Here is a 15,328-nt window from a genome sequence, read left to right on the forward strand (position 1 = left end):
AGTGATTTCTGGGCCATCGGTGGTCCTGCCCAAAGCCATCATTACCACTGTGGTTAGAATACAGTTGTGGCCTCCAGAGCCAGCCGATCCCCACGTGGCCCCAGGGTGATCCAGAAGCCCTTCTTCTTTTGTTTTATTTTAGTTTTTTTTCTTTTGAGACTGGCTCTCACTCTGTCACCTAGACTGGAGTGCAATGGCACAATTATGACTCACTGCAGCCTCCAACTCCTGGGCTCATCTCCTGAGTAGCTGGGATTACAGGCACTTGCCACCACACCCAGCTAATTACTTTATTTTTCATACAGACAGGGTCTTCTATGTTGCCCAGGCTGGCTTTCAGCAGCCCTCCCATCTCAGCCTCCCAAACTGCTAGGATTACAGGTATGGCCACCTTGCCTGGCCCCACCAAGACCCCAAGGTGGTCACAAACCCTTCAGACGTTTTCTCCCTTTCTCCCCTCTGGGTCTTTGTGGGTGAGCACCCAGCATCCCTGAGATGCAAAGTGCTGAGGTCCCTCATCCTTGGTGTCCAGGCCAGCATGTCCACTCAGGGCTTCGTGGAAGGCCATGTCTGGACAGCATCAGCCTGATAGGGGACCCGGTGGCTTCGAGGGGTCTGGAAGCTGTGACAACTCAGGACGGTCTTGTTCAGAGGATGAGGTGAGGGAGCTGCACAGCGGTGTCAGTTGGGAGGCGTGCCAGACAGGGTAAGGAACCAGGATCAGAGAAACTGGCTTATGTGATGGGCAATAGGTCCCCAGGGCCTGCCCCGACCTGGGCTCCTGGCAGCTCCCAGCCACTGTCCAGGGCTGCAGAGTCAGTAGCCTAAGGGTGGAGGGAGCAGGCCTGCTTTGCCTGGGATCGCCCTCTTCATCCCCCTGCAGCTAAAACCTCCACACCAATAAACACATGAGGCTGCCAAGATTAGGGTAGCGCCAAGCAACCACTCACACTTTAGCGAGAATTGGCAGATGAAGTAGCCCTGGGCTAGATCCCCGGAACATGGCAGGTCAAGTTGGATGGTGGAGAGGCTTCACCCAAGGCCTGGAGGGACTGGGGCAATCGAAGAACCAGAGACTGGCCCATGGGGCAGATGATGCCCCGTCCACTAGCCCAGAGACTGGCCCATGGGGCAGATGATGCCCCGCCCACTAGCCCAGAGACTGGCCCATGGGGCAGATGATGCCCCGCCCACTAGCCCAGATACCCAGAACACCTGCGGTCACAGGGCAGACTCCTGAGCCAACCCCATGGCCATCCACAATCCCAGTGAGGCAGGAAGAGACATAGACTCTGCCCACCTGGCCCAGTACTAAGAGACACCCCTGCCTTTGCATGTGCGTGCAGGGTCCTCACCCCGTGTGTGATGCAGGGGGGTCCTCACACTCCAAGTATGGGTAACAACCCCCCATACGTGCCACCAGGATACAGCAGGCCGGGGGGGCCAGTCTCGGCCCAGTCGACGTGGCCACCCCCAGCACTAAGGTGCCCTCTGTACGGGGCCTCAGCAACTTTGATGAGTTTTCATTTAACGTTCTCTTTATCACAATTACTTTGAAAACTATTCAGTGCAGTTATTAATCATTGAGTAATTATTATCTGCGCTTATATTAATTATCTGGCCATTGGGAATGTCACCAAGATTTAACATTTTTAATTGTTAATAATATTTCCTGGACATGGGAGAGGTTTCCTGTACGTCCACACATTCCCTCCCTGCTCTGGGTGAGGCTGGCTGGGGCCCACCCTGTTGTGGGGAGCTCCCACTCTTGCTGGCATCGCCTGCAGGCTGCCCCCATCAGTTCATCCTGGGCCCTGAGCAGGGCTCTGGGCAGGCCTGGGTGACTGAACCCTCCCTCCAGCTGTTTCCACCGGGCCCTGGGGTGCCCTTGCTCGCAAGCCCTGTGGCCAATACAGGTCCCCAATGGCCCCCAGGATGGGCCTGACCTGGCCCCAAGTCCTGCCGGTTAGATTGCAGTGGGAGGCTGTGAAGCACCTGCCACATGAGAGGTGGCATCAGTGGCCTGCTGTGCTAGGTCAGCCCCAGCTGCAGATCCCAGGCTGCTGCAATCCCGCAGGCTCCCAGCCAGCCCCGCAGCGGCCTCCAGTGTCCTCATCAGCCCTGTGACCAGCAGCCTCGGGGAGCCATAGGAGAGAGGAGACACTCCATTGGGTGCACACAGACGGGCCCGGAGAGGACAGGATGGGCCACATGGACGGCTGGCTGGGGCTGCAGAGCCCAGGAGTACTGCCGCAGGCACTGGGAGGTGGCATTATGTGACCATGGCAGCCTAAGACCACCACTGTGGGCCCAAGCTCGCAGCTCACTTCCCACTGTTCTCAGCGAAAGGACACAGGCTACCCCTCAAGGCCAGTCCACAGCTCTCTTACGAGGCAGCACCTTACGGCCCCTCACTCTGTCCTGTTGTTCTGCCCTTGTGGCCTGCTGTGCAGCAGGCACCACGTCACCCCTTTCACAGATAAGTAAGCCAAGGCTTGGGGCAAGAGATCTGTGCAGCAGGGTCTCACCCACTCATGGGAGCAGATCTTCACACAGCATGCTCTCGGGCCCCTTTGGCTGAGTGCCCAGCCCCAACCCCAGGCAGGCCTCCTTGGCTATCCAAGCACTGGGTGGAGTCTGGAGGCTAGAATGGCTAGGTGCTTCCTCTGGGTGGCCCCTCGCTTTAGGGAGACCGGGAAGCTGTTCTCCAGCCTAGGTAAAGGTGGCTGTGGCCACCCCTGCCCCTTCTCCCACCCCTGCCTGCTTCTTCTGCTCCAGCTCAGTCAAGGAGAAGCGTGAGGTGCTGCTGAGACAGAAGGAGGCTGGGGAGATTGCCCATGACATGAAGTCCTTGAGGCCTGCCCTAGCCTCTCCCTTCCCACTCCACAATGCCCACCCCTTAAAGAGCCTTGTCAGGCATCCCCTCCATTGCAATCAGACCAGCATGGAGTCTCCTGTGCCTGAGAAATTAGTGCCAACAATGGCAGCCCTCAAATCCACTGTGGGCTTGACAGTGCCAATGACAGCAGTGATGATGGGCTCAGTCACAGTGACCATAGTGATGGTGGTGGTGGTGGTAGTGATAGCGATGGTGATGGTGGTGGTGACAGAGGTAGTGATGGAGGTGGTGTTAGTGCTGATGGTGGTGTGGAACCAGTGATGGTGGTAGTGGTGGTGGTGGTTGTGGTGGTGATGATGGTGTTGGTCATGGTGGAGGTGATGGAGGTTGTGGTGGTGATGGTGGTGGTGGTGGTCATGGTAGATAGAGGTGATGGAGGTTCTGGTTGTGGTGGTGGTGGTATGGTGGTGATGGTGGTGGTGGTGGTGGTGGTGGTCATGGTGGAGAGGTGATGGAGGTTGTGGTGGTGATGGTGGTGGTGGTCGTGGAAGTGATAGGTTTGTAGGTGAGTGATGGTGGTGGTGGTAGTGATGGTGTTGATGGTGATGTGGTGGTGGTGGTGGTGGTGTAATGTAGGTTCTGATTATGGTGGTGGTGGTGATGGTGGTGGTGGTGAGGTCATGGTGGAGATAATGTAGGTTCTGAGTGGTGAGTGGTAGTGCTGAGTGATGGTGGTGGTAGTGATGGTGATGGTGGTGGTGGTGGTGGTGGTAGTGATGGTGTGGTGGTGGCGGTTGTCATGGTGGAGGTGATGGAGGGAGGTTGTGGTGGTGGTGGTGGGTAGTAAGTGATAGTGATAGTGAGTGGCAGTTGTCATGGTGGAGAGTGATGGAGTTGTGAGTGGTGAGTGGTGGTGGTGGTAGTGATGATGAGGTGATGGTGGTGGTGGTGGTGAGGTCATGAGGTGGAGGTGATGGAGGTTGTGGTGGTGGTGGTGGTCATGGTGGAGGTGATGGAGGTTGTGGTGGTGGTGGTGGTGGTAGTGATGGTGATGGTGGTGGTGGTGGGTCATGGTGGGTGATGGAGGTTGTGGTGGTGGTGGTGGTCATGGTGGAGGTGATGGAGGTTGTGGTGGTGGTGGTGGTGGTAGTGAGGATGGGTGAGTGGTGGTGGTGGTCATGGTGGAGGTGATGGAGGTTGTGGTGGTGGTGGTGTGGTCATGGTGGTGGAGGTGATGGAGGTTGTGGTGGTGTGGTGGTGAGGTGGTGGTAGTGATGATGGTGATGGTGGTGTGGTGGTGGTCATGGTGGAGGTGATGGAGGTTGTGGTGGTGGTGGTGGTCATGGTGGGGGTGATGGAGGTTGTGGTGGTGGTGGTGGTGGTGGTGAGTGATGGGGATGGTGGTGGTGGTGGTGGTGGTCATGGTGGAGGTGATGGAGGTTGTGGTGGTGGTGGTGGTCATGGTGGAGGTGATGGTGGAGGTTGTGGTGGTGGTGGTGGTGGTGGTAGTGATGGTGATGGTGATGGCAGTTGTCATGGTGGAGGTGATGGAGGTTGTGGTGGTGGTGGTGGTGGTGGTAGTGATGATGGTGATGTGGTGGTGGCAGTTGTCATGGTGGAGGTGATGGAGGTTGTGGTGGTGGTGGTGGTGGTGGTAGTGGTGGTGATGGTGGTGGTGGTGGTCATGGTGGAGGTGGTGGAGGTTGTGGTGGTGGTGGTGGTCATGGTGGAGGTGATGGAGGTTGTGGTGGTGGTGGTGGTGAGGGTGGTGGTGGTGGTGGGTGGTGGTGGGTTGGAGTGGTGGTGGTGATGGTGGTGAGTGGTGGTGGTGGTCATGGTGGAGGTGATGGAGGTTGTGGTGGTGGTGGTGGTGGTCCCATGGTGGAGGGTGATGGAATTGTGGTGAGTGAGTGGTGAGTCACATGAGTGGAAGTGGTCGGTTGTGGTGGTGGTGGTGGTCATGGTGGGTGATGGAGGTTGTGGTGGTGGTGGTGGTCATGGTGGAGGTGATGGAGGTTGTGGTGGTGGTGGTGGTAGTGGCGGTGATGGTGGTGGTGGTGGTGGTGGTGATGGATGGTATGGTGGTGGTGGTGGTGGTCATGGTGGGAGATGGTATGGGTTGTAGGTGGTGAGTGAGTGGTCATGGTGGAGGTGATGGAGGTTGTGGTGGTGGTGGTGAAGTGGTGGTGGTGGTGGTGGGGTGGTGGTCATGGTGGAGGTGATGGAGGTTATGGTGGTGGTGAGGAGGTGATAGCGGTGATAATTGGGTAGTGGTGGTGGTAGTGATGGATGGTGGTGGTGTGGTGGTGGTCATGGTGGAGATGATGTAGGTTGTGGTGGTGGTGGTGGTCATGGTGGAGGTGATGGAGGTTGTGATGGTGATGGTGGTGGTGGTAGTGGTGGTGATGGTGGTGCTGGTGGTGGTGGTGTTGGTAGTAGTGATGGTGATATGGTGTGGTGGTGGTGGTGGTGGTGGTCATGGTAGAGGTGATGGAGGTTGTGGTGGTGGTGGTTGGTGGTAGGTAGTGAGGTGATGGTGGGTAGTGGTAGGTGAGTCATGGTGGGAGGTGATGGAGGTTGTGATGGTGGTGGGTGGTGGTAGTGAGTGGTGATGGTGGTGGTGGTGGTGGTGGTCATGGTGGAGGTGATGGAGGTTGTGATGGTGATGGTGGTGGTGGTGGTGGTGGTGTTGGTAGTAGTGATGGTGATGGTGGTGGTGGTGGTGGTGGTCATGGTAGAGGTGATGGAGGTTGTGGTGGTGGTGGTAGTGGTGGTGGTGGTAGTGATGGTGATGGTGGTGGTGGTGTGGTGGTCATGGTGGAGGTGATGGAGGTTGTGATGGTGATGGTGGTGGTGGGTGGTGGTGGTGTTGGTAGTGGTATTGATGGTGATGGTGGTGGTGGTGGTGGTGGTGGTCATAGTAGGGTGATGGAGGTTGTGGTGAGGCAGTGGTGAGGGTGGTGGTGGTGATGGTGATGGTGGTGGTGAGTGGTGGTGATGCTGGTGGAGCTGGCCATGATGGTGGTTATGGCCATGCTCATGGTGACAGTGGTGATGATGTAAATGGATTCTCCACCTGGAGTTTCCTGGAGAAACAACTCTGCTCCCCCAGGGCTGCCTGGTCCCTCCCTGCCTGGGGGAGTCCCGGAGGCAGGAAGAGTAGAGAGTGGACCTGAGCCTGACAGGGCAGTCAGTATCTTGAGCTCACAGAGAACATTTAATCTTAGTTAAAAGTAAATAAGTTCAATTACTGGGAAGGGAAGAAGAGCCCAGTATTTACTGCGAGCATGTGGAGTGATTACTCCAGGAGGTTCCCTGGGGATGCCAGGCTCCATCCCCACTCCTGTCAGGTTCACCTGTGGCAGATTAGAGGGAACAGCATGGCCCACCTTGCCCATCGGGCCCCTGGGGATGCGTCTTCCCCCTATCCCCCAGGGCAGGGGCTACAGGGTTGGCAATGCTCCCTTCCCTCTCCCAGCCCCCAACTATTGGCAGGGCCCTGGCCCAAGGACCCCTGGATTCCTGCATGTGGGCATACCTCAGCCCCTGGCAGGACACCCCGAGGCCCTCACTGGCTCTGTTGCTCACCTGCTGTGTGACCTCAGAGGAACCCTGCCCCTCTTTGAGCCCCTGTCCTCACCTGGGAAATGGGTGATAAAGGCAGGTGTCCCCGGCAGGGAATGGAGGTTGGTGCTGGTGGTCAGTGTCCCCGTGACAATGACCTATTGGCTGTGCAGAAGGTGGGCCTCATCTTCCAAACTCAAGGAGTCCTCCACGAGCACAACCCTCAGCCACCAAGGTCCCCCAAACTCCCATAGTTCCCGAATCTCTGGCCCGGTGCTGAGACAAGAGCCCTGGGGCTCGAGGCCTCTCAGGCAGGGTACGGTGAGGGCCCCTCGGAGGAAAGGCTTCCTCCTGCCCATCCTGGCTGGGCGCTGTGCTGGGCTGCAGGAGCCTGAGTTGGGGTGAAAAGACTTGAGTCAGATCCAAGGTCAACTGCCCAGCTCAGCCCAGGACTCCAGCCCCTCGCGACAAGATGGGCCAGGCCCCTCCCCGGAGTCTGCTCATCGAGACTCCTGTGGGTCCCTGGGCAGGCACTAGCTGGGTCCCACCTTCAGCCTGGGGCCTCCTTCCAGCCTCCTCCCCGGTGCAGCCCAGCTAGAGCTCGTTCATCCTCTGGGGGCTCCCGCCTCCCCCTTCCCTGGCCCCGCACTGGGTAAGGGCGCATCTCCTAGAAGCAGCCCCCCCAGGGTCTGCTGAGATTAGGGGGCCTGGAGGTGACTCCAGGGACACCCTGCCCCTGTGCCCCAGACCGGTGTCCCCCCCACTGCGGGTGATGAATGTCGAGGAGTTGCCATTATAATTAGCGTGGAATGTGCCGCCTCTGCCAGGGAGGAAAATCCCATCTTGGAAATACACCTCGGATGCAAGTTCAATTTTACCCACGGGGCCATAAAACCCTTTTTCCAATCACCTGGTGCTGTTGGCTGCCGGCACCATTAATCCTGCAAATGTTATTTAGAGCCAAGACATCACTTGGGGAAAAAATCAGGTCCCGCATTCCACGAGGAACCCCTCTCTATTCCCCGCAGAGGCCTCAGCAGATGGATGAGACTGCTCAGGCACCAGGCAGGGAGGCGAAGGGATGCAGCCACCCTCACAGCCACCCTCGTGGCCCAGGAGTCACGCCTCACTTCATCAACCCTCATCCCAAAACACAGACCCTCCCTACCAGAGATGGGCCCATCGGCAGATGGGAAGACTGAGGCCAGAGGGCTGGAGGAGCTGGAGGGCTAGAGGAACTGGTGAGCCAGGCGGCTCAGCTCCACTTGCCCTGCCTGTCCCCAGCAGACACTGCCCTCCTTTTCGTCCCCAAAGCCCCCACCCAACCCAGATCCTCTCCTGAGATCAGTGTCATCCCACGGTCTTTTATAAAAAATCGTTTCCTTGATTACCGAGGGTAACAATGAAAACACGTAATTGAATCTCCAAGAAATTACCATTTTTATAACTTACGCCCAGTTCCCGAGATAAATTAAACGTTTATCACTCACTGCACATCAGCGAGGGGTTGATACGGCCCTTTATCATCGATGCGGGACTTATTAAGAAGAATGCCTCACACCGCCTCCCGGAAGGCTCCTGGCACCTCCAGCTCACGGCCCTGAGTGGGCAGAGCTGTCTGGCTGGAGGTGCCGGGTGGGTGGCCGGGTGGGCCCCTCCTGATCACTCCTGGCCCAGTTGCTGGCTAGCTGGTTGGTGGTGTGGGTGGTGGGTGGGAGGGCTGGTCAGGGTCTTTTCTTTGGGAGCCCAGGCTCCCAAGAAAATCAGGCCTGCGAGCAGTCCGGCAGCGACAGCTTTCTGAGCAGTGCAACCCTGGGAGCCAGAGTGGGGTAAAGACAGGGAAGCCAGGCAGGAGGAGGAAAGCGGAGACAGCATAGAGGGAGGAGGATTTACCCACCTGTCCCCAACCTGCTGGCCAAAGCTGATCCCACCCAACTGCGCCGGTGCCCAGAGAACCCATGACATTGCCAGGTCAGGCAGCAGAGCAGCTCTGAGGGAGGCAAGGCTCCGCTGAGGTGAAGCACCGCTTCCCACAGGGTCCGGGAGCAGGTGGGGGCAGCAGGGCGGCCACACCCACCCAAGGAGCTGCTGGGTTGGTCAGCAGAGGGGCGGGGAGGTGGGGTCAGCTGCTGGGATGGGCTGTCCATCTGCGAGCGGCTGGTAGTGGTTTTCCTGCTGGCAGTTGCTAGCGGCTGGGTTCTCGTGGCTCTCTGGCTGGCTGGGGGCCATTTGGGTTGGGGAGAAGCCCAAGCCTCCAGCTGTGGATTGAGTTTCCTGAAAATGTTTGCAGGCTGCACTCAGCAGAGCCAACTTCAAGCAAAGGACCCAAGTGTGACACTATTCACGTGCAAACCACCACCCAGAGTAGCCGGTTGCCTGAGGGCGCAGAGCCACCCCCTAGGGAACATCCACAGGTCAGAACCCTGGCAGTGGTGGTGGCACAGCGAGGAGGGGTGCTGTCAGGCGACAGAGGACCTGCTCCCTGAGGATGGGAGAACTGAGGCCCAAACAGCGGCCTCCCAATTGATCTAGGCGAACTCAGGGTCAAGGGCAACAGGCTGAGGTCACCAGGAGCTTCAAAGACTGGTTCTGACGGTGAGACCTCTTTTTGGGGAGGCAGGTGGCCTCGGGCACCCCCTGGCAGCTGGCCCAGAGGACTGGAGTGGGGTGCGCCGGGAGGACCAGTTCGGGAAGGGGCGGGTAACCACACCCACAACTGTGCTCCTGCCTTCTCTCCCTTCCCTGCCTGGTCCCTGATTTCCCAGGGTCCCCTCCTCCCGCCACAAGGTCCTGCTGCCCAAGGGCCCACCTGGAGGCCCCAGTGGGGCTTGAAACCCCTACAGTCGGGCAGCAGAGCATGACTTCTCAGCTGTGTGTCCTGGGCAGAGGCAAGGGAGGCCCCAGCACCTCTCACCACAACTCCAACCAACATGGGAATCCAGAGCTGCAGGGGACAGCCTGCCTCGGGACAGGGCTGGGCTCAGACCCCAAAGCCCAGGATCGAGAGAGCCTCTCCTCCGCTCTCCAGCCATCCCAGGCCCGTTCCCCAGAGCCTGAGGCACCAACCTCGACCCGCTCCCAGCCTCACTCCCACCCCACGCCACCCCACCAGGATACAGCCCAGCCCTCAGCCTGGCTCCAACAACCACGCTTGTTGGGCCTGAGGGCCTCCAAAAGGGCTCTGTCACCAGGCCCGGGGGAGGGCAGAGGCCCCAGTCCAGGTCAGAAAGGGGCAGAGCAGACACATGGCCCCAGAAGGCCAGTGCTGAGATCCCTCCTCAGCCCTGCCCCCAGTAAACCTCTGGTGTGTCCCCTTGAGGCCCTCATGAGAAGAATGAGGCAAGCAGGGTGGAAATGGTGTGGTCACTCCAGAGCAGTGGCCGTACCCAGCCTCCTGGCCAGCCCTCCGCCCCAGACCAAGGCCCGGGTGGCATCTCCCAGGCCAGAGCCAGGGCCAGCCTCCCGCCCTCGCCTGCTGTGGGGGCCGAGGCAGCAGTTGGAGGTGGGGGCTCCACCTCCCCCAGCCTCCATCATTCCCTCTCAGGTGACTCTCCATGTGGTTTGGTTTGCCTCTTGCGGTCCCTGCCAGGGACCCCTGCTGACCCTAAGCTGGCCTCCTGTGGGCTGGGAACCTCTGGTTCCTGGTTCTTCCTCCAGATGGGCTGTCTCTTAGCTGAGAGCAGCGCCTACACCCGGGCCACTCCCCGGCCACAGCCTCACTGACCCAGGCCACAGTGGCTGCCACACCCTGGTCAGGGGCAGTCACGACCTTGGACAGGAGCTGGGACCCCTCCCCCAGACCCCGCTGCCCACTGACAAGTGGGACAACTTGGGGCCAGGCCGGGGCTGCCCGAAGGCTACTATGCTTGGGAAGGCCCCAGGACAGGAGCGCTGCCCCTTGGGAGGGGTAGCAAACAGCCCCGGGACAGTGCCCACATGTCTGGGATGATTCCTCACCATGTGAAATGTGGGATAGACACCCTCGACCCAGCAAGGGAACTTCTGACTTCCCGGCCAGCCCCTGTCCTAGGCCCCCATGGGAACTTCAGATCCAAGTGGGAAGGGGGCTCCCGCAGCACTGCCCCTGCCCTGCCAGAGCTTCGACTGGGCGGATGCCCCCACTGCAGCTCCCGAGAACCGCCTGGCCTGCGCTGGGCACTGCTTCTGTAGGGGCATGGTGCCATCTGGTGGTGAGACTGGGAACTGCACCACAGCTCCAGCCTGTACGTGCACACAAGTCCTGGAGACCGAGGGGCGGGCATGGAGGGATTCCGGGAGCCCTGCCGCTCCTCACCTGCCCCTGGTCTCTCCCTCAACCCAGAAGCCTGGTCCTGGGGCACAGAGACAGGCCCCAGGGGCTCACAGCCCAGCACTGTGTTTCCTGCTCCAACAGGCAGCCTAGTCCCCAGGAGGTGCTGGGTGGGCACAGGGCAGCGACGGGGATGGGCAAGGAGTCCTGGCTCTTGGCCCCAACAAGGACCTGGGAAATGATCTTGGCACCAACCATCAGGCACTCTGCCACCCTGTCCCCCCCGAGCTCCACTGTCCGACTAGAAGGGGTAGGTGGGCAGGGAGTGCCAAGAAGGTGGACTGGCCACGCCGGGGGTCTCCTCAGGGGCAGGGTGTCCCTGGGCCTGGGCAGGGGTGGGTATGTTCAGTTCAGCCCGGGCAACTCTGGAGCCAGAGGCCTGGCAGCCCCAGGACAGCCACCTCCTGAGGCTTTGGAGCCCTGGTCACGCCGGCTAACAGTCATTTACTGGGGCTGCCTTGTCCATGAGAGGATTTTTCCTTGACATTCTTATATCTCTCTGATTCTTAAATAAAAAGTGTGAGAATCCGTGTCCAGAGACTCACTCAGGAGGGAGACAAATGGCCTGCCATCGCCCGCACCCTGGGAGCGGCTTGGCCATGCTGGGGACGGGGCAGACAAAGGGGGCGCCCTTACCTCTCTGAGCCTCGCCTCTGACATGGGGAAGCCCCAGGGACAGGGAGGTGTGGGCCCAGCATCCCCAGCACTCTGCCCTTCTCCCACACCCTGTTCCCAGGACCCAGCCCCCATCTGTTCTCTGTCCCCTCAGGGGTGCCCCACAGGGTGGGAAGGCAGAGGAGGCTGCCCGGCACTCAGGGCATGTGTCCACTCGCCACCCTTGCCCTGGACAGGGCGGGGCACTCTGCAGGCCACCGCATCCCTCACACAGCCCCCCGCAGACCCGTCCTCTTGGCTGTGAGTCTAGGGGAAGCTGGGAGGCCCAAGACCACTCTTAGAACCCCATGGGCCTGACTGAAGGCCACCACGCACCTCTTCCCCTCCTGAGGCAAAGGAGCGCTCACGCCTCAGGCTACAGCCCAGGCCCTGGGAGGACATGAAGGGTAGTGCCCACATCAGGGCCCGCAGCTTGGCTAGTCCACCTTCTTGGTCCCAGGTTTTCTGGGACCCCCAACCTTCCACGTAGGGCAGCTCCGAGGGCTGGAGAGGGAGCAGACCCTGCCAGGCAGCCTGGAGGGTGTGGGCCAGGAGCCCAGGTTAGGGGCCACAGAGATGGAGTCCTCTAAGGGCTGGAGATGGCCCAGTGACCCCAAGTTCCATCCACTCAGGGCCTATTTCTTGGCTTTTGAGATATACTTGGAAGCAGCCAAGCATGGGCGAGGTGGCTCACACCTGTAATTCTAGTATTTTGAGAGGCTGAGGCGGGCAGATCACTTGAGCCAGGAGTTCAAGACCAGTCTGGGCAACACAGCGAGACCCAGTCTCTACAAAAACAAAATAATAAAGAATTAGCGGCGGGGCGCGGTGGCTCAAGCCTGTAATTCCAGCACTTTGGGAGGCCGAGGTGGGCGGATCATGAGGTCGGGAGATCGAGACCATCCTGGCTAACACGGTGAAACCCCGTCTCTACTAAAAAAATACAAAAAAACTAGCCGGGCGAGGTGGCGAGCGCCTATAGTCCCAGCTACTCGGGAGGCTGAGGCAGGAGAATGGCATAAACCCGGGAAGCGGAGCTTGCAGTGAGCTGAGATCCGGCCACTACACTCCAGCCTGGGCAACAGAGCAAGACTCCGTCTCAAAAAAAAAAAAAAAAAAGAATTAACTGGGCATGGTAGCACATACCTATGGTCCCCAGTACACAGGAGGCTGAGGTGGGAGAATCCCTTGAGCCCAGTTGGAGGCTTCAGTGAGTTGTGGTCGTACCACTGCACTCCAGCCTGGGCAACAGTGAGACCCTGTCTTAATAAAAATAGAAAATAAATAAAATGAGCTTGGGGTATGAACATCAAGTCCGCAGTGCGGACAGCAGAACAGCCACATCTGGCCCCTGCCCTGGGCCGCAGCCCAGCTCCAGCAGGAAGGACTTGGGTCTCCATGCTGGGCGTCGCAGCCTCTCCTCCTCTTTGCCCTCCCAGCCCATAACTGGGCAGCGGAGGACGGGCAAGGGCACAGGGCGGCCCCTCTGAACCAGACTCCCCGAGGCCACCTGGACACCGTGGCAACATGGGCAGGAACCGGCTTCCATGGCAACTGGCGTCCAGGGAGGCGCTGCCTGGCAACGGGGCCATGGCCCCCCCAGCACGCCGTACTGGCCACACTTTCCGCCCTCGAGGCCGGGAGTTCCGGCTTCCAGCCAGTGCCCCCGCCACAGCCGCAGCCGCGCCCTGTCCTGCACGACATCCCGGAGCCTGGACCTGAGGCGAACCCCCATGCCCACCCCAATCCAGGACACCGCTTGGCAGGGTGCTTGGCCTTTGTTAGCGTATCTGACCCTGTGAGTAGGGGACCCCAGGGCTGGGGATCCAGGACCCCGTCTCTCCAAGAGTCCCCCACCTTTTCGGGCTCAGGGCGATTGGCAAGGACCACAGGGAGGGGTGAGAGGAGCTGGGGGAGGAGGGGCTCCAGGGCTGACAGAGAGCAGCAGCCTTCCCTGGCACAGGTAGGGAGAGGGGCGGGGGCGTCAGGGAGCTCAGGGTTTCCAGGCCAAGGAGGATGGTGCCCAGGGGCAAGGGTGATGGGAGGACACTGGGCCACCCAGGGTGTCCCGGGCGCCCCCTCGGGGCCACTGGGGAATCTCATCTGGGCCTGGGCACCTATGTTGGGACCTAAGGACCCTGCCCTGCTGTTCGCCCAGGAATCCAGTGTTGTCTTCCTTATTACAGGGGCCACCCGTCTCCATGAAGACTTTTCCCTCCTCAGCATCCTGGCCCCTGTGGGGCACCTAGCAGGCTGGGGACACACGGAGCAGGTGCAGCCCCCACCCCACTCAGGGATGCAGAGAGCAGGGGGCAGTCCCCGCCCCACTCACTCAGGGACCCGGAGAGCAGGGGGCAGTCCCCGCCCCACTCACTCAGGGACCCGGAGAGCAGGGGGCAGTCCCCGCCCCACTCAGGGACACAGAGAGCAGGGGGCAGCCCCCGCCCCACTCACTCAGGGACACAGAGAGCAAGGGGCAGCCCCCGCCCCTGCTGCTCAGGACCTCCTCCACCCCACCCCAGGGCCACCTCTCCTCAGGGCTCCTCCAAGAGGCCTTCCTTAGCCCCCATCCCAAGTTGTCCCATGGGGTCTCTCAGCTCAGCACCTCCTGAGACCCATGACATTCCAGCAAAGAATGAAAAGGGCACAGGCTAGGAGAGGGTGCTAGAGGCTGCTGCCACCCTCTGGCAGCTAAACAGACAGCCTCTGGCAGCCAGGACCAGGTGTCCAGCCGCCTCTGCTGGGGAGGCCCCATGTGGCACCGAGAACAGGAGAGAGGTCATCTGCAGACAAGATATTTCGAGACACTTGAGGTGGAGAGTGGAGGCTGACGTAGCAGGACAGCCTGGCAGGAAGAAGGCAAGCAGCAGCCAAGCAGTGGCCTCGTCACTGGTGTGAGGAGACACGTGCTGCGAACAAGCATGGCAGGACAGCAGTGGGAGCTGGTACTGTCCCCACTCCAGACGGCAGCCCTGCAGCCCGAGATGCCGCCTGGAGGCAGGAGGATTCCCTCCCAAGACCTGGGTGTCCGGCTTCCTCAAGTTAAAAAGGAGAGAGGAGTGCCCGGCAGCTCTGCCTGCCTCCCCTATAAACAGGGATCGAAAAGAAGGAAAAGCCAGACATTTGAGTACTGAGTTTCATGGGAAGTTCCAAGACTAAACAAAACAGAACCACAAGAGAGAAAATGCAGAAAGAAAAGATTTGCCTTCCCCCAAACCCACTTTATCCGTAAGAGCAGAACAGAATTCTCTGGAACAAGAAGAGGGGAGCTTGGGGAACGATGGAGATGTCTTGGAAATGAAAAACAGGACTGCTAAAATCCAAAATCAATTTTTAATTTTTATTTATTTATTTGTTTTGACACAGAGGCTGGCTCTGTTGCCCAGGCTGGAGTGCAGTGACACAATCTCGGCTCACTGCAACCTCCGCCTCCTGAGTTCAAGCCGTTCTCCTGCCTCAGCCTCCTGAGTAGCTGGGATTACAGCCGCCCACCACCACGTCCAGCTAATTTTTGTATTTATAGTAGAGACTGGGTTTCATCATGTTGGCCAAGCTGGTCTGGAACTTCCGACCTCAAGTGATCTGCCTGCCTCAGCCTCCCAAAGTGCTGGGACTATAGGTGTGAGCCACTATGTCCGGCCCCAAAACCAATTTTTTAAAAAGCAGAGAAAGAGTGTGTGTGTGTTTGGATTCAGGGAAGTCTATCTACAAGCAAAGGTGGAAAGAAGGATTCACAGGATCAATTCAAAAGGCCCAACATCTGACTGACAGGAGTTCCAGAATGAGCAGAAAATAAGAAGAAATGTTATCAAAGAAATGCCAGGTCTCGAGGCAGAATGTGTTCACCAAGCACCCAGCGCTGTGAGGAAGGAATCACCCACAGTTGGTGTGACCCCCAGAGGTGCAGGGATCAGAGGGGACCCTACAGGCTTCCGGGGAGAAGGCCGGCGGCCCGGCCAGCT

At 59.4% G+C, this 15,328-nt stretch overlaps 1 long non-coding RNA gene across 1 annotated transcript; it reads left to right on the forward strand.

Moving 5' to 3' along the window:
• The first annotated feature begins 12,596 nt into the window (after positions 1 to 12,596).
• On the forward strand, positions 12,597 to 14,692 carry LOC116270692. The gene is made up of 2 exons (XR_004178854.1): positions 12,597 to 13,164; positions 13,553 to 14,692. It is a non-coding gene; the product is annotated as an uncharacterized LOC116270692 (long non-coding RNA).
• Positions 14,693 to 15,328: the final 636 nt, after the last annotated feature.

This window comes from Papio anubis, chromosome 16 (genome assembly GCF_008728515.1).
Source record: "Papio anubis isolate 15944 chromosome 16, Panubis1.0, whole genome shotgun sequence".
NCBI lineage: Eukaryota > Metazoa > Chordata > Mammalia > Primates > Cercopithecidae > Papio > Papio anubis.